General features: G+C 34.1%; 1 non-coding gene across 1 annotated transcript; it reads left to right on the forward strand.

Annotated features, from left to right (window-relative positions):
* The first annotated feature begins 210 nt into the window (after positions 1-210).
* Positions 211-316, forward strand: LOC141568181 (U6 spliceosomal RNA). The gene has a single exon (XR_012491225.1). It is a non-coding gene; the product is annotated as a U6 spliceosomal RNA (small nuclear RNA).
* The last annotated feature ends 18,538 nt before the right edge of the window (positions 317-18,854 follow it).

Below are 18,854 nucleotides of genomic sequence, written 5' to 3' on the forward strand. Positions count from 1 at the left end.
TAAAATGGTGGTATTCTAATTTACCATTCCTTCTTTATTTGCTGGCATGCTTCTGTAAAGAGAAATAGCACTGCATTAACTACAAGGCTACTCTGAAATACATTTCTCTCGTGTGAGGGAAGTAGTTAATGTATTCTTTGACTTACTATTTTACAAAATAATGAATCACTTTATTAATATTCTTTGAAAATGACCAATAAGATTGTTTTTGTGCTCGCTTTGGCAACACATATGCAAAATTGGAACAACACAGAGAAGATTAGCATGGCCCCTGCACAAAGATGACACGCAGATTCATGAAGTACTCCACATTTAAAAAAAATAATTTTTTTTTGAGAATCATAATGAACTTGTGAATTTAAATATATTCGTATTGTAATTTGTTACAGTATTATTCTTGATGCTCAAATTTTTCTATCTTTGGTCAATGGGAAGTTCTTTAAGTTGGTTCCTGAGTCCTTTTAGGAATTTTGATAATTTTCTTGCTGTCTAGTATGACAAGATTTTCCAGGCTAATCTTGAATGTTTTCTTACCAGGACCTGGAGTCAGTCTTCTCTCTAAAGAACCCTGGTTTATTTTGGAGGAAAATAATATTGAGACCACAGTCTGAGTGATAGGGTATTACCGAAAGTAAGACCTAGCTGGGCAATCAGCTCTAATGCATCTTTTGGAGCAAAAATTAGTACAAGACCCAGTCTTATTTTAATATAAGACAGGGTATAATATAATATAATATAATATAGTATAATATAATATAATGTAATACCGGATATAATATAATATAATATAATATAATATAATATAATATAATGTAATGTAATGTAATGTAATGTAATATAATATTATATAATACCGGATATAATATAATATAATGTAATGTAATGTAATGTAATATAATATATAATGTAATACTGGGTAAAATATAATATATATAATACCGGATCTCATATTAATTTTTGCTCCAAAAGACGCATAGAGCTGATTGTCTGGCTAGGTCTTATTTTCGGGGAAACATGGTAATTACTACAGGGGTGATTGTTGGTTATTGCGTGTAGGCTTATTCAGAGAGTCAAACTGGGAAATTTATTGTTTTGAAAGATAAAAAAAAAATCAAAAACTCCAAAAACTGAGTATGTACTGGTACTTCAAATTCAAACACAGGAGTAGAGTTTTTACCTCATTGAACTTAATCTATATCTCTCTTTTCTCACACCCAAAACCTAATTCTGTAAAACACTAGCATACTCATTTTCTTTCCAATTCACAGACATCAGTCTTACAATAATATCAACACTACCACCTATACTATGATTACTAGAAATGGTTTAAGGTTTTTTATGGTTCTTTATGGCCTTAAAGCAAATATTTCTTGGAACGTACAACTAAATAATTTCTTTCTGTATAGTTATACCATCAACTCAACAGTTAAGTTCATTTGTTTCAAATTTTAAAGAATTGTTATAAAATTTGCTTAGTTTTATAATTATACGAGGTCTGACAATTAAGTTTGCGAACTTGTCGCAATGATGTTGTTAACCTTTTTGATGTCAGAGGGATTATTCATTATGAATTTGTATCAACTGGACAAACAATTAACCAAGGTTATTATTTGGAAGTGCTGAAATAGCTGCATGAAAAAGTTAGATGATCTGAACTTTTCGCCAACAATTCTTGGCTCTTGCATCACGACAACACACCAACTCACACAGCTTGTCTTGTGAGGGAGTTTTTAGCCAGTAAACAAATAACTGTATTGGAAAACCCTCCCTACTCACCTGATCTGGTCCCCAATGACTTCTTTCTTTACCTGAAGATAAAGGAAATATTGAAAGGAAGACATTTTGATGGCGTTCAGGACATCAAGTGTCATATGATGACAACTCTGATGGCCATTCCAGAAAAAGAGTTCCAAAATTGCTTTGAAAGGTGGACTAGGCGCTGGCGTCCGTTCATAGCTACCCAAGGGGAGTACTTTGAAGGTGACTGTGGTGATTTAAAAAAGTGATGTTTTTATTGGAATTTCGTTCTATTTAGAAATTAGGAAAAACTTTCACCTTTGTGATGTTGGGTCTTCCTGTCCAAGAATGGTGTATGTATTTTCATTTGTTCAAGTCTGCTTTTATATTTTTGAAATGTTCTGTAGTTTTCTTCATAGTAAAATTGGTTGCATGATTTTTCTGAATCTATGGAGTTGATATATGATTTTTCTCCTTAGCTCTATTAATATAATGGATTATATTAATAGACTCTCTAGAATCTTAGAATATTAGTCATTATGCATTATTTTTATATGCTGTCATAATTTTGGATAACATATATGTTTAATATTTTTGCACTGATAACTGTAGTGCGACTGGTCTGTAATGTTCTTTTTTGGTGCAATCTTCATGTTTTTGGATCAATGTTAAACTCACTATCTGTGGGTTAGGCCCTTAAAGTTGGAAGAGATTTGGAAAGAATATTTTTTTAACTCGTTCATTTTACATATGATAAAAATGAGCTTCTGGTAGGTAGACAGTGATTGATTTGAAATTCTATTGCTTGTAAGTGACCAAGTTGGGTATGGATTACTGATCTTCTGAATCATTTCAGTTTTTTTCTTTTCTTTTTCTTTTTTTTTTTTACTTTTTATCCATCCTCAATTATTTTAGTGGGTTTTGTTCAATTTATTTAAGCAAAAAACAAAAACAGTTCACTCATTCTTTGCACTCCCCATGTTCAATCTCTAGCAACCACCAATCTGTTCTCTGTATCTATGAGGTGTGTGTAGATAGATAGATAGATAGATAGATAGATAGATAGATAGATAGATATCTGTCTACACATACACACACGCATGCACATACACACATTGTATTTCACATGTAAAAGAGATTATACAGTATTTGTCTTTCTTTGTCTTATTTTACTTAACATAATACCCTCAAGGTCCATCCAATGGCAAGATTTCATACTTTTTTATGACTAAATATTCATGTGTGTGTTTGTGTGTGTGTGTGTGTGTGTGTGTGTGTGTGTGTGTATGTGTATACACATACCACAATTTCTTTATCCATTCATCCATCGATGGACATTTAGGTAGTTTCTATATGTTGGCTATTGTAATAGTGCTGCAGTGAACATGGAGGGTGTATATATCTTTTGGTATTAGTGTTTTCTTCAGATTAATATCTAGAAGTGAAATTGCTGGATCACCTGGTAGTTCTATTTTAAATTTTTTTTAGAAACTTTCATACTGTTTTCTATAGTGACTGTATCAATTTACATTTCCACCAACAATGCACAAGGGTTCCCTTTTCTTTACATCCTCACCAATACTTATTTCTAGTCTTTTTGATAATAGCCATTCTAACAGGAGTGAGATACACCATTGTGGTTTTGATTTGCATTTCCCTGATGATAAATGATGTAAAACATCTTCATTTACCTTATGGCAATCTGTATTTTTTCTTTGGAAAAATGTCTTTTCAGATTTTCTGTCCATATTTTAATCAGATTGGATTATTATTATTATTGTTATTTTTGCTATTGAGTTGTATCAGTTCTTTATATAGGTATTTTATATATTAGTCCCTTATCAGATATATGATTTACAGATATTTTCTCCCATTCAGTAGGATGCCTTTTCATTCTGTTGATGGTTTCCCTTTCTGTGCAGGTTTTTAGTTTGATGTTGTCCCATTTGTTTATTTTTGCTTTTGTTGACTTAGCTTTTGGTGTCAATTCAAAAAAATATTGCCAAGACCTATGTCAAGGAGCTTACAGCCTATGTTTTCTTCTAGGAGTTTTATAGGTTCATGTCTTACATTCAATTCTTCAAACCACTTTGACTTCGATTTTGTGTATTGTGTAAGATAAGGGTCCAGTTTCATTCTTTTGCATGTAGCTTTCCAGTTTTCTCAATCCCATTGGTTATTCTTGGCTCCTTGTCATAAATTAAATGACCACATATGCATGGGTTTATTTCTGGGCTTTCTATATTGTTCTGTTACTCTACTGTGTTTCCCAGAAAATAAGACCTAGCCGGACAATCAACTCTAATGTGTCTTTTGGAGCAAAAATTAATATATTATATTTTATTATATTATATTAAAGACCTGGTCTTATATTATAGTAAAATAAGACTTGGTCTTATATTAACTTTTGCTCCAAAAGGTGTATTAGAGCTGATTGTCCGGCTAGGTCTCATTTTCGGGGAAATATGGTAGGCGTCTGTTTTCATTCCAATGCCATATGGTGTTAATTACTATAGCTTTGTAATATAGTTTGAAACCAGGGACCATAATGCCTCCAGCTTTTTTTCTTCTTTCTAAAGACTGCTTTGGTTATTTGGGATTTTTTTTGGTTCCATGTAATTTTTAGGATCTTTTGTTCTACTTCTTTGGTAAATGCCACTGGAGTATTGTGTTGAATCTGTAAATTGCTTTGGGTAGTATGGACATTTTAACAATATTCTTTAAATTCATGAGCATGAATTTATTTGTGTCTTCTTCAGTTTCTTTCGTTATTTTTTTCTTTAATTGCGTATAGCTTTCAATCTGCAGGTCTTCCACCTCCTTGGTTAAATTTATTCCTAGGTATTTTTTTTATGATAAAAATGATTCAATTGTGTATGGGATTGTTTTCTGCATTTCTCTTTCTGATAGTTCATTATTAGTGTATAGAAACAACAGACTTGGGGTTATTGATTTTGTATCCTACAACTTTACTGAATTTGTTTATTAGTTCTAATAGTGTTTGATGGAGTTTTTAGTGTTTTCTATATACAATATCATGTCATCTGCAAATAGTGACACTTTTATTGCTTTGTTTCTGATTTGGAGGCCTTTTACTTCTTTTTCTTACTTAATTGCTATCAGCTAGAACTTCCAATACTATGTTGAATAAAAGTGGCAAGAGTGGCCATCCTTGTCTTGTTCTTGATCTTAGAGGAAAAGCTTTCACCTTTTTACCATTGAGTATGATGTTAGCTGTGGGCTTGTCATAGGTAGCCTTTATTATGTTGAGGTATGTTCCCTGTATACCTGCTTTGTTCAGAGTTTTTATCATAAATGTTGAATTTTGTCACATATTTTTTTTGCGTTTAATGGGATGAGCATAGATTTTTATCCTTCATTCTGTTAATGTAGTATATCACATTGACTAATTTGTAAATGTCAAACCGTCTGTGTATTCCTAGAACAAATCCCAGTTAGTTATGCCGTATGATCCTTCTAATGTAATGTTGAATTGGTTTGGTAAGACTTTGTTGAGGATTTTTGCATCCATGTTCATTAGAAATATTGGCGTGTAATTTTCTAATCACTTTAGTGTTCCTCCTGTAACATTTTGACAATAAAGGAGTCTATTGAAAGATGATCAAAACAGGTACAAAATGTTAAGAAGCCTTACGCTTTGGGCCATGCAGGAGGTTGAGCTACACATAGCTCAAATATGTTCTGGAGTCTCTCTGTTGTAGAAGTATACAATATTGATAATGAATAATTAAGAAAAATGTTGATTTGGTATTATATATTCCATTTTAAAAGAGAGAAATTCAGAATGCATTATAGAAAGATTTAATTAAAATGTTTAATTTACATAATTATACATAAAGGAGAAAAATTTTAATGGCTGGATATTTTACTCATTTAAAATATTCTACCATCCAAAGGTACGGGTAAATTAGGCATAACTCTGATATTCAGTGTTTGGCATGCTCTGCTTATTTTATGTTATCTCTCTAAGTTATTGGTTCTTGTACAGTAGCTATAGTATCTGCTATTTCTTATTTCTTTTATCATTTTTTTATAATACACATTATGCGGTGGAGATTACATATATATACAGAGGGTGTCAAATATGTATACACATTTTAAGAAAGGAAAAAACTGTATTAAAATTGTAATACTCAATATATACCAATAACAAAAGATCAATACAAGTCATGTGTATATGTATTTTTTGGCTCCCCAGTATATGTAATTTGATTCTCTCAATATTTTCCCACATAGTATGCAGCAAATCTGGAGTCAAACTTGTAAGAATGATGAGGGTTGGAGTTGAGCTTCATAGATATTTCTTAGGAGAGTTGAAAGTAGTAATGAAGGTAGTACAGAAGGTACCTTGGGAGTTATTACTATAAATTAAGAAAACATGTTTTTGTAACCTGGTGGCTATTTTATATAATTCAGGTAGTGAGAAAAAAGTTATTATGTTATAATTCTGGTATGATCCTCATTTATTATAAGCATAATTAATAATGTAAATAATGAACAGAAAATTCAGAAGAGAGGAGGTGGTGTGACGTCTGAAGAAGAGCCTGATGTACTAGAGCTGGAATTCATAGGAGCGCCCAGGCCTCGAGGGAACGCTGTCCAAGCTGACCTTGGAAACCAATGTACCAACTTTGTTTGAGAAAAGGAGAAAGATAGGTGGCTATGGTCCAACTCTGAAGGTGTTAATGATACTAGAGATATAAAGCGTTAGCACTGGATTTTTGTCCAAAAGCAAGTCATGGCTCAAGTATGCAAATAATGTGCCTTCTTGCTTGTAAGGCATGATTTGGCTCACTTGGAGGCTAATATGCTTTTCCCATTAAAGAACTACTCTGGGACTCAAATGTACTGTTCTACTCAACTGACTTGTTTAGCAGTATCTCCCCTGCTAAGCTATATATTTAAAACAAGTAAATTTATGATTGACTCTGGCCAAATTTTCCCGCTGTGTGCTACATCACTAATTATTATTATTTTTAATTCTGTTTAGGAAAGGAAATGGCTGTTTGGCCAGCCTATTTGAAGTAATATTCCACTGCATAGGACTTGGTAGTCTGTATACCTTAAATGGAGAAAAAACATGTCTTTAGTTTATTGTGTGCTGATCTAAGTGAGCTGAAACATTTACAACTTGTTTAAAATGTTTTGGGGGGTAGCTTTAGTTTTAAGCTAAAAACAAAAATATCATGACTTTATTTTTTTGTGTGTATTATATATCTGCTCGTATCCCTTCCTAAGAACTACATTTATAGGATAATAGGTCTTTCCACACTTATGATTTAACTCTTTTGTGGCAATTGCTTTTTTAAGAAAGCTGTTAATATTGTAAGTTATTGTTATTATTTTTGCGTACAGGAAGATGTGAAGGATTTTTGTTTAAAAAAATCTTTCTATTTCTTCTGTTGAATGATGACTGTACTGGTAGGATTTTGGCAGAAGTGTTCAGGCTTTGTTAGCCTCCCAACTTGTATTATGAACTCTGCAGTTATAGATTTCTGTGTAAATGTCCTGACTAAGGTTGTATTTAGGCCATCTTCTCGCTACAGAAGTTGGATTTTAAGCGTGTGCTGCGGACATCAGTCCTGCCACCAGTCGTTCTTGTAGCTCCATTTTCATTCCATCCCTTCTGCTTGTATTCTGAGCTACAACACTGGGTGATTGATTCAACATACATTTCTTGGTCACCTCAGAGAATTCATGTGTCTGCTGGCATTCAGTCATCAGGGCACCTAAGCCTGTCTCCCAGGGCTCTGCCTCATGCCCTCATCCCATCTGGTTATATGGCAAAAATGAGAAAAGGAAAAAAGGAGAGGGAGGATTGAAGCAGTTGACTATGTTGAGTTTTATTTACTTTTTAAAATTTGTGTTGTGTTGAAGTCTGCCAATCTTTGAAATTAGAACAATAGGCAGTGTGAAATTATCACACATAATTATATATTTCTCTCTGCTAGTGGAATGGAAGGTTCTGCCCCACAAGAAGGATCATATTTTACAGACTTGCCTTATTAAGATTCTGTAATGCCCAGTATATCAAAATTCATATTAAGTACCATGTATTTTTGTTATAAATCCTCTGGAAAAACACACACAATGTGAACCATTAAAAGGTATTGATATAAAAAAGAGAAAGAAAATTCAGAAGAAATTATTTGAAAGGATCAGGTGGGTTCTCAAAGGATATCCTTATAACCCAGTAATGCTTCAGATCAAAAGTTCAATGAACCAGAAAGCATAGAGGAGTTTAACCCCAAAACCAAAAACCAAAAAACAAAACAAAACAAAACGAACAAACACTCTAGACTCAACAAAAGATGGCAGAATCTGGCATTTGGATTTCTTAGCTAATGACCATGTGCTATGAATTGCTGTGGCTCTTGTTCACAGAAGCTACAACGAGTGACAACTAGGAAAGCTTTCCCTTCTTATCAGACCAGAGACAACAGGAGATGTAATTACAACATTCTGTCAGCTGTCTGTAGAAATGAATTTTTACTTAGTGTGGTGCACAGAAGCCTATTGTGTCAGTTTGGGGACTTTTGAACAATCGTACTTGGGGGAAATTGTTTTGGAAGAAAAAAGGAATTACTCCCCTTAAATGTGACCTGGGGGGTGGTTTATGGCTCTTGTAGGATTATCAGTTTCATTAATTCATGCTCCACTGACAGTATCTTTGTTCACCTTCATTCTATTTGGCCTTAAATATTTAAGTATATAAATTTTTTTTCACTAAAACAACTGAAGAAGAGGCACACACATCTATGCTGGCTTGCAATAATATGTTTATCTGTGTTTATAATTATATTTATGTTGATGTGTATTATAACATAACATAATTTATGTATATTTATGTGAAGTATATAATGTAAAAGTGTATATATACATATTAATATATACACATGTATATGTGTGTATATATGTATTTTTTTCTAGCAACAATCCTTGAGGGCATATAAAAAAGCATTTTGATTACCCACCAGTGGTGTATTTTAGTGAATGTTGAACAGGGTTTTGGAGAAAAATAAACCCCTGGTTTTTAGCACTTGCCTTCTTCCATTGTGTAAATACATTAACCATGGCTTAATTCAAGCTACCAACACTCTTTGCTACTGAACACAGAGTAGAAAACATGCTGGCTCCAGGACATCTTGTATCCCTACTTATCAGATGATAAATTGAAACATAATTAAGTGATGTGATTTGGGAAAAATAATAGACTCATGTGTTAAAGACCCTTACTTGAATCCACGTTATTTTATTTCTCCAAATATCTTCCTCTCCCTTAACCTCTGTGATTTCCTCATATGATAGGTTCTTAGAGTAGAAGGGTAGCATCTTTATTTTCTTGGCATGTCACCACCTTCCCTGTATATACTTATTCTTTTTAAAATAAGTACTCGTATGTCCCATGCCATATCGTAATCAGAATGCAATACTTGGGATATAACTTACACTAAATGTTTTTGTCATTTACCTGAAATTCAGATTGAACTGGGTATCCTGCATTATATCTGGTAACCCTAGCTGTACCTTATATAAGCAGTGTTGAAATAAGAATGACAAAGGCCACTGTGTGCTGAAGGAAGAGAATGAACAAAAGCATAGACATAGAGGGATACCTGAATATCATGTGCTCATAAACCCCCAAGGAAAGTCACATGTCAGAAGAGAATTCTATAAAAACTCTTTGAGAAGAGGAACTGTGTCTTATTTACTCCAGGGCCCAGCCCAGTGGCTGATTATCATGGAGTTGGTGACCAATATGTATTGTTCAGTGTTAAAAATGCACAATTGCTCTACAGCAGAGAGAAATAAGGTTGGGGCTATAGAGTGAGGCTAAATCGTGGAGACCTTTGAGAGCTGGGAAGCATGGGTTGGAGTGGGAGGATCAGGATTGTGTGGGATTGATCAGAATTTCAAATAACCAGGTTACCCATTTCAAGTAGAATCCTTGAAGCATTCACATTTTCACATCCAGAAAATACCAAATTTTTCTGTTACTTCTGTAGTCTTTGCTCACGTTGCCAGAGAAAGAGGTAGGGGAAAAAAAAGCTTTTAGGATAACAAAAAGACATGGGAAGTTTTAAGAACATTCTTACTGTTGTAGGATCATTTCAGTGTTCCTTCCAAAAGTGACTAATGAACAAGATGGATGAGCTTCATTCTGCCTTTGGTTTCAGATATGTCTGAAAGGCTGGTAAGACCTTCCAAGGAAAAGAAACATGACACTCACATTCTGATTCTGAGGCCAGCCCTGTGTCTGTCACTCAGACTGTTTTCTGGCCCTGCTCCAGGCACTCTGAGGCCTGTGAGAGGATGGCATGGATAAGAGAACACATGACAGGTTTTGGGAGTGCTGAGTGCATTGTTGGGTACCAGTGATGGCAGAGTATGACAGTGGTTTTGGCAGTGGTTGGCAGCTGTCCCCTTCGTGCACAGGATATTCTTAGCAGTCTTGAAATTGGCAGTCCTGAGTATCATCAGGCAGAGGCAGTTTACTAGTTTGGTGGCAACAGCTGCAGCAGCAGCATCTCAAGGCAGTAAAACTACTGGTTTGGGTATCAGCAGATACAGGAAGCACCACGACACTTTGCTGGAGCTGAAGATGAGGAAAATGGAAACCTCAAAGTTACCAGGGCGTCAGCTAAAGGGACTGGTTCACAAGGGACAGAGGAGCCTGAGAATCATATTGGGAAGAATGATTATAAGCTGATGTGCTTGCAGAGAAGGCTCTGTGAGAGGCAGAGAAAAAATTTGGTTTGTGTAACTCTGACCCTGTCCCCTATTTATCCTGTCCCACCCTAGTGGGTTGCCATGTCCTGGTTACCATGTGCAGCAGGAATGGCTTAGCCCTTGTTGCTTATTGTATATCTTCTAAACTATATGCATCCAAATAAATACATTGACATTGTCCACACTGAAGTACATACTTTACTTGTTTCACATGGCAGTCATACCGTAGTTACCTGTTACTTTCAAAAAAAAATAAATCACTGTTTAAATAAATGTAACGTTTCTTGAGTTAAACAAAATAAATAATTTTCTTAACTGTAAGACTTCTTAGAACCTTAAAATGCTAAAATATTCATTGTAAGTATCCAAGAGACGTTTAGAATTAGCATTTCCCAAACTCAATTGACCACTGCAATTTTCCCCTGTGGTGTATCTTTTGAGATCAGTGTTCTAAGGAACACTACTTGAGGAAAAAACATTCTTCTTTCTACTCAAGATGATACGCAAGTATGGGTTTGTTGGAAAATTACTCCAAAAACACAGTCGTTTTGTTGTTTGTGTGAATCTTATATTGCTGCCTGATTTTAGTGGGTAGAGAGTAGTATTATTTAATTGCCTGCTCACACCTTTTCAAGTGTACCTTGTTTCTCCGAGGCCATTGTCTCATGAAAAAAAGCGTCAATGTACTGGCTATTGGAAAACACACTGTGCTTGCACACACTGGATCAGTGATTCCTGTTTTTATGGGCTCGGCAGAAGTAGAAAAGAACTTTCCAGGGTGACCATATCCAGAGAACATCAGAGCGTTCACTGATTATCATCTGTCATGGTTTTACTGCTGGAGAAGGGATCTGGTTTTTGCACTTCTTAAGAAAGCATTCCCCTTGTTCTCCATCTCAAATGTAATGATGTACTATATTCTGTTTTTTGTTTTTTTTTCGTCTCGAAGAATTTGGGGCTCAACAATGAAGGTGATTTGTGAAATTTAATTTAACAACTAGTTACTTCTCACATAATAAATTAATTCTTCAGAACTGACCTACCTGGCTACTTGTCTCTTTATCTTTTGAGATATAAAAAGTAAAGAAATACAAAAGATTCTGGCAAAAATATGTCTTCATTTAGAACAACTCCTGTTAAAAATCTTGTATTTTCATATATATCTATATTCTCTATATCTATATCTATATCTTTGTGTGTGTATGTGTATATATATATACACATATACATATGTGTATATATATATATATGTGTGTATATATATATATACACCGTGTTTCCCTGAAAATAAGACCTAGCCGGACCATCAGCTTTAATGTGTCTTTTGGAGCAAAAATTAATATAAGACCTGGTATTATATTATGTTATATTATATTATAAAGACCCTGCCTATTATTATAATAAAATACGACTGGGTCTTATATTAAGTTTTGCTCCAAAAGATGCATTAGAGCTTATGGTACGGCTAGGTCTTATTTTCAGGGAAATACATATATATATCTATATGTATCTACATGTATGTGTATATATATGTATATATATATATTTGAAATAAAGTGTACCTCAACCTCTCAATCTCATTTCCCTTTCCAATCTCAGAGGTAACCATTATTAGGAATGTAGTGAGTACCCTTTCCTCTTATACTTTTCTATATATATGTGTATACATAACATCTACACATATACATAATACATACATATACACACATAAATCCTATGTATACATAGTACATAAATAGTACATACTTTGTACATTTTTTTTACTAATTTATATGAATGTATAATAGATTTAGTTTGTTTTAATAGCTGTATAACATTTTTATCTTGTATATTTATTTACATGTTGCTTTTGGACATGAGGGTTCTTTATAGTCTTTTTTTTACCCAATTACAAGTACTACTTTAATAAATGTGTGTGTGTGTGTGTGTGTGTGTGTGCGCGTGTGTGTGTGTGTGTCTGTATGCACTTGTATGACAGTTTCTTAAGGTCACACTTCCAGGATTGTTGTCACTGGGGTACAGGATATGGGGTGTATTTGCATTTTCCCTAGATGCTGCTGGTTGCATCCCAAGGTGGTTTTAATAATTTTTATTCCCTTTCACCAAATCTGAGAGTACCATTTCCCTTAAATTCTTGCCAGTCTTTTATTAGATTAAAAAACTTTGCTAGTGTAATAGAAAAAAAATATCACTGTTATTTTAATTTGTATTTCCTTGATACCAAGAGAGAATTAGTGTATTTTCATATTTGTATGTGGAGTTACTGGTATGGGAGTTGTTTGTTCTTATATTTTGCCCATTTTGTTGTGATTTTTGTCTTTCTCATTGATTAGGTGATGTTCCTTATAACTAAGGATACTACTTATTTGTTGGATAACACATTACAAAAATATTATGTTCTCTGGCTAATATTTTAACTTTATATTTAAAACTAAAAATATTTAAAATTTATAATTAAATGTTTTTAATGTGTCTTGCTTAATTCTGTCATAAATATACTTTCAAAAATTTTAGAAGTTTCTCACATTTGGATATTTAATGTACTTGAGACTCATTTTTGTTTATGTTGTAAAATAATAAATTTTCTTTTCTTTAGGAGAGTGACTTTTGCTAACATAATTTGTTACAAACTCTATATTTTCCTCACCAATTCTTGTACCACAGATATTATATACCACGTTATTCTATATTTATGGGTCAGTTTCTGGGCTCTCTCCTGGTCCATTGATTTGTTTGACAATTATGGTCACCAACACTGTACCATCTTAATTATTATAGCTTTACATTTAGGAGTCAGAAACACTGTCTTTTTAAAAATTATTTGAGCTTATTTGTTCTTTTACTTTATGTATGAAATTTAGAATCAGTTTGTTCTATGAAAATATAATTACAATTTTATTGGATGTTGCATTAAATTTTGGATCCATTTTGCAATAAGGTGTTTTAATTTAGCTGAGTCCTTCCAGTCACGCTGGTCTTTAAGATTTTCAGAGTTTCATCATTTTATCCAAAATGGTCTAATACATTTTTTGTAAGTCTTTCTGTGACAGAGACCAGTATTCTCTAATATCCTTTTTTTTTTCTTTCTGTGAAGACAGCACTGCATTTTAACAGGGCGTATGGATACAGGAGGAAGCTTATATTTCCCAGGCTCTCTTATATAGTTCAGTGTGACCATATGATTAACTTTTAATCATGGGGATGTGACCCCAAGGGATGTACACAACTTCAGGGAAGTGTGTTTAAAGGGGAAAATATAATCTCTTATCACCTCTTCCTTGTATGGAATGCAGAAGTGATGGATGGTGCTAGAACATTTATCTTGTTCTATGCAGTGAAAACTACATGTTGAGGACGGCAGAAAAAGAAAAAAGAGAGATTCTGAATCATTGATGATTGTCAGTCTTTACAATCAGCCCAGGCCACTGAGGTTTACTGGAGGGGAAAAATACAAACAAACCAAGAACCCAAAAACAAAACTAACTTTATTCTACCATTATTATCTTCTATTTTTTAAATCCTTATATCTCTTTTCCCTTGTCTTGTTTCTGGCTTTGGCTACTCCCTTCAGTGTGATATTTCTTAGTTGGACCAGCCTTAATATACTCTTGAATTTAATAAGACTATTTCTAAAGTACCGCCATATGCATGCTGTTATATGGCTTTAGCAGTTAATCTTCATTAAGTTTAGTAAATGCCATTTTATTCCTTGTTTTCTAGGAGTTTTAAGAAATCATGTATAGTTGTTAAATTTTTCAAATTCTTTTTTTCCTTCATAATCTTAGCATCTATTGAAACAATCCATGTTTTTTTTTCTCCTTTAATCCATTAATGTACTAAAGTAAGTTGATAAATATCCAAATGTGAAATTATCCTGTCATTTTTAGGATAAATTCCCAGTGTAATAATGCATTTTTGTGATTTCACTGATATGTGGTATATAAACCAAAAGCAACAAAAGAACAAGACAAACAAATGAGAAACAGAAACTCATAGACACAGACAATGGTTTGGCGGTTGCCAGAGGGTAAGGGGGGTGAGGGGTGGGGGGTGGGAGATGAGGGTAAGGGGGATCGAATATATGGTGATGGAAGGAGAACTGACTCTGGGTGATGAACACACAATGGGATTTATAGATGATGTAATACAGAATTGTACACCTGAAATCTATGTAATTTTACTAACAATTGTCACCCCAATAAATTTAATAAAAAATAAAAAGAATAAAAAAAAATAAAAAAATAAAAATTTACTTTAGATTTCCATTTTTTAACATTTTTAACATTTTATTTAAGATAAATATATTCATGTCATATTTTTATTCTGCTTTTTTCTACTTATCAAGACTATGTTGATTTATAATGTAGTTTGTATAATTTTCCCTCAGGAACAGTATATATACATATACATATATGCATACATATATATGCATATATATACATATATGTATATATGTATATACATGTGTATATGTATATATATATACAGGAATACATGATCTCATATATATATTTATATATGTATATATGTATATATATATACATATATGTATGTATATATGTATATATAAATATATATATATTTGAGATCATGTATTCCTTGGAAATTTGGTAAAATTAAGCTGTAAAGGTGTTTTGTTTAATGTAGAAGGAGATTTTTGAATATTACATCAGTGTCCTTACTAATGATTGATCTATTTAATTATCCATTTCATCTTCAATCAGTTTTCTCTGGCTCTCTGTCTAGATAAAGAGATTGACAGGTAGATAGACATAGAATATATCTAACTGTAGAAAAATCTTTCATTTCTTCTTGATTTTTCAGATTTATTGGATTTATTTTTATTGTGTAGCGTAATATTTATTTTAAGTCTCAGAAATATCTTTGTAGTTGTTTAAATGGCTACATTTGAAGTGAAATTATTCTGTTGAATGATCATCATCCATTGGGGCGGGGACATTTGCTCTATTGGGGTTCTCCAATTTTCAGTTTAAAAATTAAATGTTGATTTTTTTTCCTTGGAGGAAAATGTAACTAGTATTACCAAAAGAACATAGTGAAAATCTGGCTGTAGTATGATGATGACCTGCTATGCATTTGTTATTAATAAAGAAGAAACCCAAAGTTCATAGCATGGGTTGGGGTGGCATATAATACCTTCTCCATCTTCTTCTTTCTCTGAACCATTTCCCCAAATCTTTATTATGTATCTTCTTCAAGTTAAGTCTTTAAGTTCACTTCAATTTAACCACCAGTTAAGGAACTGACTTATCTGTAGGTTTGCCATGTCACATGGTATACCACAAACCCTTCACAGATGTGCCAGGAGATGTTAATCAATGTGAAAATGTAGTTCTGTCAATATTGTCATGGCTATGTCGATCAGAGGGATCATTGAACTGACTCAGTCATGTGAGGTCTGGTGCTGGCTACGACCTCTTTTACATAGCAGACAAGAGGCTTGGCATATTGGCAAGAGGCATGGCATGCTACTGAAGCACATCAGGGTAGCCAATGCTGAAACAGCCTTCCACCTGGTACCCACGTTCGTCTTTCATGCTTGCTACTTGCTCCCCATTGTACATTTTTCAAAGACCTACTAGATCAGCCTTTCGGAGGCCTGAATCAGATCATATTACTTTCCAGTTTAAAATCCTCCAGCAACTTCACTCTACCTCTGGAAGAAAATCAAACCCCTAACCACAGCCTAAAAAGCCCATAATACTTGCCACTGCCCACCTCACTGACCTGACTTTCTGTACTACATCTTGTGCACTATTCCTGACACACTGGCCTTCTTACTATTCTTGAAGTATGTCAAGCTCATTCCCTTCTCAGGCCTAGTTCTCACTGTTCCTTCTGCAGAGCACTCTTCAGAATTAGTCTTCAGAATGACTCATTCCTGGCATCCTTACTCAAATGTGACCTCTCCAGAGATATTTTCCCTCTTCACCTTACTTGTGTCCAGCTACTCTTTATCTCATTACTGTCTGTGTGATGGGAAGACAGCAAGAGACAGTTTGAGGAGTTAAATTTTCCTCGTTGTGGAATTTGTCAGTTATGGAATTTTAAGGGGACAGGCACAACCTGTTTTCAGATGTATGTTTGGCTTTCCAGGACCCCTGAGTTTACATTGGGATGTGCAGAGTGAATCAGGCCACCTCTGTAAATGAGCGAGGCCCACCCTGACCCTTAATGACTTTCTTTTCAGCACTCTCCAGTAAGGGCCTTACTCATTACTGTAAAACAGACACCTGGACCGTGTCTGAGAGATGTTCAGTGCATAGATGTTGCTTGCTGATTGATAGACCAACTTGGTCTCCACTGCCTCATAGCTCACTTACTCTTCCAGAAATCTTTTTGAGTTTTCCATCCAAATGGAAGTTCTCCCTTCTTTGAGACCTTATACCTACCCTCTAATGACCTCATATTCTTTCTGTATTCTCCCTATTTGTTGATTTCCTATCCTTGGCACTAAAGAGTAAATTTATGAACGGCAAGGATAATCTCATACTTATCTTTATATCCCCTATTACAGTCAGTACAATTCCTTAAATAACTTTACTATTAGTGCATTACTTTATCAAATGATAGTAATACTCATTTTCTATTAATTTAGGCTTTTAAATTTTGAATTGTGAATTTTTGAGTTATATACTCCATATGTGAAATGGAAGTCACAGTTTTTCCTTTTAAAACTATAATTGTTTCTGATCTGGCCTCATTCCTTGTGTTTTCTCTGACCAGACGTGCTCCACTTAGAAATTGCAGACTGGCAGCTCACATTCTAAACGTAGCCTGCAGATATGTTTTATTTGGCTCTCACAATGTTTTAAAATTTTTGAATGAGTTGCTACCATTTAAAAATTAGGTTTCATAAAGTTTTTTGGACTTTTGTGTTTTTTTTTTCTTTTTTTTTTTTTTTCTGTAAAATAGGGCAATCTGGCAGCTCTGAGGTCTACATACATACCCTTGTGACAAGCAATGCTGAAAATGCGTGTGTGCTCTATCTGCTTCACTATAGTCTCCTCTGGTCTTGCCTCATTCAGTGGTAGTACATGCTTGGACTCTGCGTACTGGAGTTTGAGACTCCAGCTTCATCCTATTTCTACAATGTTTACATCATTTTCATTAGTGGCAATCCAATAATAAGTACCTGACAACATCCGCAATCCAACCCTGCTCTGTGTGACTACAAAGTCTGACGTATTTCCATTATCTGCCACGTTTGATGACACATATAGAAGTGTAGTCAGAGAAAAGGAGGATTAGATTACCCTCCCACAGAAGCTTCCATTTTTTAAGAGTGGTGAGAAGAGGTGGAATTCATATAGAAGTTGGAATGCATGGATTCTACCATCACATTTTCATAGATTTCTTTGTGATCATTTTACAATTTTGAGCTGCAGTACCTATTCTGTAAAGTAGAAATGATGTGTATTGATTCCTAAGATTCCTTCTAGCTATTACTGTCCTATAATTTTTTTGAAAAAAAAAGTAAATTTTTTTATATGTTGATTTCAATTATTAACTGTGACATACATAAAGCTGACAAGTCTCTGTTGACCTGACATTTGTTCACAGGGCAGTATCTTTGCTGTGTTATGAACACCTGTTCGATGCTTTCTAGGCACCCTATGGGCATACAGAAGAGCTAATTAAGTTGAATACTCTTATTCAATTAACTCCCTCAAAGATTATATTTGACACAGTTGAGCTTTGTGGTTACACTTCCCTTGACATATTCTTATATTTCTAAATGAAAGGGGAAAGTTTATGGCACAATGTATTTTGGCTTAAAAAAAAAAAGAAAAGATGGTGATGAATTATCCATCATTCCCTCCCTGTGTACTTGGCATATCTTAGAACATAGATCACTTGTCCTGTGCTCAAGGGGGTTCTGGCCTTTCATGGAACTTAACCCATCTGAACTCCTCCTGGAATCATTTGCTCAATCCTACCCTCTCCCCGTGTGAATCCATGTCAGACCTGAGTGAGTGAGTGGTGTGCTTTACATCAGAAGCAGAGAGCAGCTAAGTCACAGCACAGCCAGCACAAGTCTTCCTTGCTTCTTAGGCAATTGTGTCCTTAACAAGGAGTAAAAATGAAGCACCCCAAGCTGAGCATGAAAGGAAATTCAAGACAGATTCACACTTACTTTTTAATTAATGAGGTGGTCAGAGAAGTTGTTTTCTAGCCAATGTCAGTGTGAGGTGATGTATATCCAAATATTAGACACCAAAAAAATGTAGGTCTGAGCCTATAGTGTTAAGAGTGAGGATAAAGGATTTCTTTATGACCTGCAAATAGATACTAGAAGAAACATTTTTTTTTACTGATGTGAGGCACAGAAATTAATGCTCACC

Source organism: Rhinolophus sinicus, linkage group LG01 (genome assembly GCF_036562045.2).
Source record: "Rhinolophus sinicus isolate RSC01 linkage group LG01, ASM3656204v1, whole genome shotgun sequence".
NCBI classification, from domain to species: Eukaryota; Metazoa; Chordata; class Mammalia; order Chiroptera; family Rhinolophidae; genus Rhinolophus; species Rhinolophus sinicus.